The sequence below is a fragment of the Lonchura striata genome, chromosome 3 (genome assembly GCF_046129695.1).
Source record: "Lonchura striata isolate bLonStr1 chromosome 3, bLonStr1.mat, whole genome shotgun sequence".
Lineage (NCBI taxonomy): Eukaryota > Metazoa > Chordata > Aves > Passeriformes > Estrildidae > Lonchura > Lonchura striata.
In genome coordinates, this window is record NC_134605.1 from 1,261,160 (window position 1) to 1,268,330 (window position 7,171).

The window sequence follows — 7,171 nt, forward strand, 5'->3', positions numbered from 1 at the left end:
CAATGCTCTCTTCTGAGCCATTAGAAGCATTCCTAAAATACCAGGGGGATTCTTTAGTGTATGTGCCTTCAGTTTTTGGCCAGCAGACCTGTGCCTCCCATGGTCTACCTTTCACAGGTCTGTTAAAGTTAAGGAAACCAACTTCTTATCAGCAGGTTTCAATTTACCAGCCCACCCAGAGTATTTCCAGAGTTTACAAATTAAGACAGCTTACAACCTGCTGTGTTAGATCTTCCCATCAAAATTCCCATTGAACCTCTCCCTCTCTGGGTAACTAGATGTGAGAGGACCATGACCCAAGGGGGCATGGCTGCAGGCATGAAGAAGCCTTCTCACTCAAGTTATTCATCAAATGAATAACATGAATGAGTCTTACTGTGCTGTGAGCCTCCCAGGTCTCAAAGAAGTTGAAGCTACAGAGCTGAAAGTCCAATTTTGTCTCTCCCCTTGGGAAATATTCTCCCATAAGTGGTTACTGGACGAACATTGTGAACATCCTTATTGCACCACACTGTATCCAGTTCCAGAACTCTGTTACAGAATAGAAAATGTTAAATTTAAAATGTTAAAAGCCACAAATCTGCAGCATTAAAGTGCTGACTAATCAAGTAGTTCCATAGGATAAGGCAACCCCCAACTGCAATGCTGAGACAAACGTGCCTGTGTGTACATGCAAGGATGAGTTCTTTGTGACTCCACTGCCGCAGTGATCACAGACAACAGGAAGGCTCAAAAATTCTCAAGTACCCCAAAGCTTTGGGAAAACAGACAAAGCTGAGAAGCTAGACTCCCCCAGTACCCTTGGTGAGAGAAAGACAAGTGGAACCTCATTATTGTGACATCAAAGGCAGTGTCACTGTTCCTTCACTGCACTTGGGACTCAGCTGTCCTGATTAGGTGAGGACAGGTTTGTTCTCCTCTGCTCTCTCACCTCTGCCTGCAGTACAGGCTCAGGGGACTCTTGCCCTGCTTTGTCACTGACCTGCTAAGCCACTTTCTCTCTCAGCACCTCTGTTTCCTCATCTTTGAAATGAGGATTACGACCTCTGTGAGACACTTTGATGTCCACAGATGAAGTGTGCTGCAGCACATATGAGCATTCTCTCTATTTTAAATATACTAGGCAATATATTGCTGTGGGGCTTTTTTCTTTTGTTTAATTCACTTTGATTATTAAAAATGGAAATCAATGAACCACCCTAAAATATATGTGTGTGTATATATATATATATATATATAAAGGGAAACATTTTGGATCAGCTTTCTCTTTTGAAGATAATTATGGGAGAGAAAGCAATTTTGAAACAAAAGTGGCAAAGTGCAATGCTCAGAAACTGAGAGGCAGAATGTATTTGTCCGCCCCGCAGTTTACTGTTGCAATATTCCTCTTCCATTTTTTAAGTCACGTAGAAAACATTCTTCCTAGATAAATTATTTAGCCCTGAATTGCTGCAATGCACAGCAGGATGCCTGTAAGAGCAAAGTGCTGCTCATGGAGGGTACCTCACATGACCCAGACAGGAAGAGGAGTTCAGACTGCAACAAGTGCTGGGTGGGAATGCAGTACCTGAAACCCATGTGCACAGGCTGGGAAACCTGGCTGGATCAGCCCCTCAGTGCAGCTCCCAGCTCTCCTTTTCCTCACAGGAATGGCCTTGTTCCCAGCCTGGGCAGATGTGCTGACTGAATGGGGTCTTCTGAAGGCATTGTGGACGTTGTGAGTTTTACACTGTACCTGCAGATGTTTGGGACTCAGTCAGATGCTGGCTCTGCTCCTGATGCACCAAAACCAGCAAACCACTTTGGACAAACCAGTGGTGTGCAGGAAATCCAGCAGGGACTGCATTGCCCACATATGACTAAGTGCAGAATTTGCTCTGCATAGAACTAGGACTGCTGGGCCACCAATTAAAATGTAAAGATGAGATTCCCATGTTCCACATTTCATTTGCAGAAAGTACTTCAAAAGCAAGAATATTAAGGCAGTTTTTTTTAAATTACAGGTGAAGAATATTCCCTGCAGAGGTTTTAAAAATAGTGAACAGCCCTCACCCTGTCCTGCAGAAAGTGAAAAGCTACAGGAAGCCTCTTCTGGACTGAGCAGTGTCATGGTATGTTTGGATACCTCATCTTCGCAGTACAAGGTACTTCATAAATTCAACTATATTTTATGAGCTCATTAGGAAAGCAAACAGGAAACCCTGGCAAATAAAGACTCAATCCCCTTTAAACATAGGAATCTAACATGTCATTTCACTCATTCACCACTTAATTCATTAGGTTTCCAACACCCAGGTTCTCTAATCCATAACAGCCCTTCTGGCACCATGCCCTGTCTATGTCCTGCCCCCACTCTGAGCATGTAGCCCTGCTCTAAGGAGATCCCCTAAACTCACCAGGACATGGTCCTGGCCAGCCTGCTCCAGGGAATACACCTGGGACAGATGTTGGACCAGGAGACCTCCACAGGTCCCTTATGCTCTACACTTGGGTGGGATACTATGATTTGGTTTGTCTCCTAAGGCACCTCAACTCAGACCAGCTGTTAGGAAGAATGCTGGGACAAGGAATGATCTCAAACTCAATCCTCCTTCAGGATTCATCCCCAAACAATAGTTCCCCACTCCAGAAAATCCTGTGGCAACACATTCAGAAAAGACCATTTTATTGTGGACATCAACTCCTGGGGGGCCAGGAGTCACAGCCTTCAGCTGCTGAACACGAATCCACACCTGCAGCAACAGAGTCCCAGAACTCTGAGAAAACCAGAAGGCAGAAAGAGGCAGGATTTTGTTCCCTTTGGGAGAGCAGCCCCTCAGCAGAAAGGACCACTGGTGAGTTGTCACCTGGCACTGGCACCTGAGGACAGCAGAGCCAGGACTCTGTGCTCCCAGGCTCCCTGTCCTGCATGACAGGTTTTCTCCCAGCACTGCCAGGGAGCACATACCAGTGCTGCTGGTGGCTCCCCAGACCTCTCCATCTCCCTGACTGGCACCAGTGGGACTCCACTTTGCTCCCTTCCTCCTACACAAGTTCAATCTGCACATCCCTGTACCACAGCATAGCCAGAGGCAGCTGAAAGTTTCCCACTGTCACCTCTGCTGGCCTCCACCAGTTTCTCCAGGCTCCCAGCACTGGCTGGACTCCACTGGGAGAGAGAGGAGTAGGAGAAGGTGTGCAGAGATGCCTCTACAGCTTGGCTGGAGCACCAGCACTCAGTGACAGCCCAGAGCAGAGACTCCCACTGGCATGGAGGCAGCTCAGCTCCAGCTGGGTCACCCAGGCTCTCCTGGTTCCTTGTGGTGTCCTGTGCAGCAGGAATGGACATGGAGTGAGCTGAGCTCCAAGCCACCTCTTCTCTCTTGTCAGGCAACTCCTGCTGCAGCCACAGGGACCCCTCTCCCCAGCTGGGAGCTGTGTTCCCCATCCCACCTGTGCCTGGAGCATCCCCCAGCTTACCCCAATGGTATGTCCACCCACAGCTCTTTCTGCTGCAGAAACAGCCTCAGGCCCTGCTGACCCCAGAAGGAGAGCAGAGATGGGTCTTTGCACTCCTGGGGAAGGGCACAGTGGCAGAATAGAGGCGCTGTCCAAGCTCTGGCTCCCTCCTCTGCCCTCTGTGTGGCATGGGCACAGCTGGGAACCTCTCCTGCCTGCCTCTTAATGTGGGAAGCACGACTCACCTGACACTGGCAACGCAGGAGCCAGTGGGAAAGACGCAGATAACAAATGTCATGTCTTCATGGTGACCTCCCTGCTCTTCTTCCCCAGCCAGCTCATTCCTCCCACCTGGCACCCACAGCTGGTCCAGGGGACAGAGGGAGTTGTGGGTGCAGTTTGGTGCCCTGTTTGCTACAAGGAGGGGCAAGCAGTGAGCTGGAGGTGGCTTCCAGTGTGTCTGACATGCATTCGTGTACATACCCTCAGATCCTGGGGCAAACTTCAGTACACAGTCTTTAAAACTATTAGATATTTCTGATACCACATGTGCAGCAGTTCTGTGTGCAACCAGCCAACTCAGCCACCAGGACCACCTCCTTAAACACCACTTTACACAATCTGTTACTGGGAGCCTCAGAGAACAAACTTCTCCAGGGGATTCACACACAGCCAGAGCTCAAACCCTAAGGGCAAAACCCTCGACCGCAATGATTCAGGGGGCAACAAGAAGCAGTGAAGCCACATGAAATAAATGTCAAGAGAGGGTTGCTGCTCCTGGCCCTGGGTTCCCTCCTCCCTGCCCGGGGATGTGACAGCACGAGGCTGTGAAAGCACACAGACTGCTGAACACTCCCTCCACGCTGTCCCTGCTGATAACTGTCACTTGTGTTTCCCACGGGTGAGCATGGGAGGACAGGTCCAGGGACACTCCACCAGAACACAGCAGTGGTTTCGCCTTGGTGCACGGTGCCAGAGGAACCTGCCCTCGGAACGCCTTGAAGCCACGCAGCAAGAGGGCATGAACAACATCTCCTGCTCTGCTCTCCAGCCCCTGCCAAACCCCTGTAATTGGCAGTACCACCCTCTCCCAAGTCCTGCCTTGGACACCCTGCCCAGGGTAAATTTGTACCTGAAAAAAGCCCTCTAACTGAGGATTTGCACTGGCAAAGCTACAAAGGTAAAAAAAAAACCCAAAACCACTGTGCAATCCAAATAATTGTTTATCAGCACTGCCATTCAGGTGTAATCCTGAAAGGAGCACTTCCTCTAACTGTTAAACACTTGGCTCCAACCACTGAATCACATGTATTCCCAAACATTCTCCTTTATTGTATTACTCAGCTTTTTCCGAGTCTTACAAAAACCAGGAGTGGGGTGCCTTGCCACCCAGAAACCAAAGGAAGCTTCCATGAAACCAGCAAACACCTCCCATCCTCTCAACATTGTCATTAAAAAAGCAAAACAAACCAGAGAGGTTCTACAAGTCAGCCTATAAACCCAGGCATGAGGAGAGTAATGTCAGTGGTAATGGGGCAAGAAAGGCAGGGTAATTATACCACACCAAATTTGCAATCGTACTGCATTCCTTGCCAGTGAAGGCCAGCTAAGAATTAGATACACCTTTTTAAATCATCAAAGGGAGTGGCTGCAAGATACAAGGTGCTGGGATTAAGATGAAGTTCTGGGTTTGCCAGTTCTCAGCAATGGCTTTGGTGGCTGGGCATGTCATTAATTGCTCCCAAATGGTGTTCACACCATGCCACTTCTTTTTAATCTTTACATGATTCTCTGCATTTCAAGAGTCCCAGGCTCCCACTGAGCAAAAGGCTGTACGAACCCAGAAATGAAAGACAATACCTGTCCACAAGGTTTTTTGCACTTGGCCAACGAGACAAGTTTAGTAGCTTGTACTTCAGCACCATTTCAGTGGTGCACAAATATTTATGTTGCCCCAGCTACTACCACAAGGTCTGCAAGCTCAGACCCTCAAGCAGGATAACTCAAGAGCTTCCCTGCCAAGAAAGCTGTTAAAAATACTGATTGGGGGCTATTTTGTACAGGATTTTACAAGCACTACATGGGTGAAGGAACAGATTTGGCTCAGATGTCTACATTTTCAGAAGAACAAGCAGAGGAGCTTAGGTGCAGCACTCACCCTGCAGCTGTTTGCAGAGGGGGATTTCCTGGGAAGCTGGGTCCCAAGGAAGCTCCTCCATGGGTGAGAAACATGGTGGAATCCTGCTCCATGGACTGCTGGGCAATGCAGGAAATCTTCTGCTGGAGAACACCTCCCTACAGGAGTGACCATCCCACAGGCAGGACGGCAGCACACCGAGGCAGAGCTCCTCTCTGGTTGCCTCACACTGTTCATGGTATACAGAGAAAGATTTTGGTGTCCTCCTGGACTGTTTCAGGCTATGAGGATAACACGGCACAGAAACACAGAGGCACAGGCCACCAGAGCTTTAAAAACTTATGAATGTCCTTTTCCATCAAAATTTAATAGTGCGGGTTGTTCCAGTCAGTCCATGGCCAACAAAACAAATGCTGCATTTGTGCTAGTTTTGGGAAAACATGCCAAAAAGACAAGCACAAGGCAAAGCAGCTAGCCAAATGGACAAGTCTTGTTATTTAATTGTTTTGAAATGAAAAAGTTCATTTAAAAGCAGCTACAAAATAGATACATAATGATGGCCTCTCCCTTCATAAAACATCGTTCTTTGGCACAAACAACTGGCTGGCCTGATTTTATGTCCAATGAATTTAATTTTATCCAACAAAGTGTCTCTCTGTACAGCAGAGAAGACAAAGGGTTCTGAAAAGAGCTTTTTGGATAACATGTAACACCATACAACTGAAAAAAAAAAAAAAAAAAAAGCTTAGGATGATTTCTGTTCTCTCTTCGGCCAACAGAAAAAGATAACATAATGCAGTTGGCATCATCATCACGGTGAGGTGAGCAGCATACAGGAGGTGAAACACATCAAGCTAATTCCAGTTCCACTTTGTGGTAAACTTGTGAATGCACTCACCTGACCACTGTAAAGCCAGTTGTTTCTCATGTGTGATGGGTTCATGTTACTGCACTATTTACAAATTCATTCTCTAGCAAGATGCTTTTCCATGTGGTGATGAGACATTCAGGGTTTTGGCAAGAAGAAAACAGTCCAGTGGTTCTCCCATGCCGAGACCTGGGCCACAGGGATGCTCGCTGCCTCTTGCCCAGCTGTGCTGGTACACCCTGAAGGAGCCATGACTTCAGTACGTGACTTCCAAACATGAGCTTCTATGAGCCATCTCCAACTGGGCATCCAGAGAGGAAAACATGCCCAAATTAGTGGGCACTACTGAAAAAATAGCCACAGCTAAACACTTGCACAATCTGTTCTTTACACTCAGTACCTCTCGATTTCCCAAATGGCATCACCTACTGATTGCAGGTGTTTCCCAACAGACACCATCATATTGAAACCCTAAATATTGCAGTGACTTTGCTTCCCCCACTCCACTTTACCCAATGTAATTAACCCTGACAGTGCCTCGGAGGAAGGAAGGACGAGGACACTCACCAACCCAGCCCAGTGTGCAAGCAAGAGCCACAAAAAGCCCAGTCCCTGTGTGAGCTCCTGCAGAGCACAGGCCAATTCCAGTTGCTGTGTCACGTTCCTAAGGGGATGCTCATGCCATCAAATCCCAAGCGACAAGAAAGCCTTCCTCAATTCCCAAGACC

General features: G+C 47.8%; 1 long non-coding RNA gene across 1 annotated transcript; it reads right to left on the reverse strand.

The window, feature by feature from the left end:
* Positions 1 to 387: 387 nt before the first annotated feature.
* LOC116183355 (uncharacterized) lies at positions 388 to 6,513 on the reverse strand. Its single transcript, XR_013339633.1, has 3 exons — positions 6,474 to 6,513; positions 5,597 to 6,295; positions 388 to 531 (listed from the first exon to the last, which is right to left on the reverse strand). It is a non-coding gene; the product is annotated as an uncharacterized LOC116183355 (long non-coding RNA).
* Positions 6,514 to 7,171: the final 658 nt, after the last annotated feature.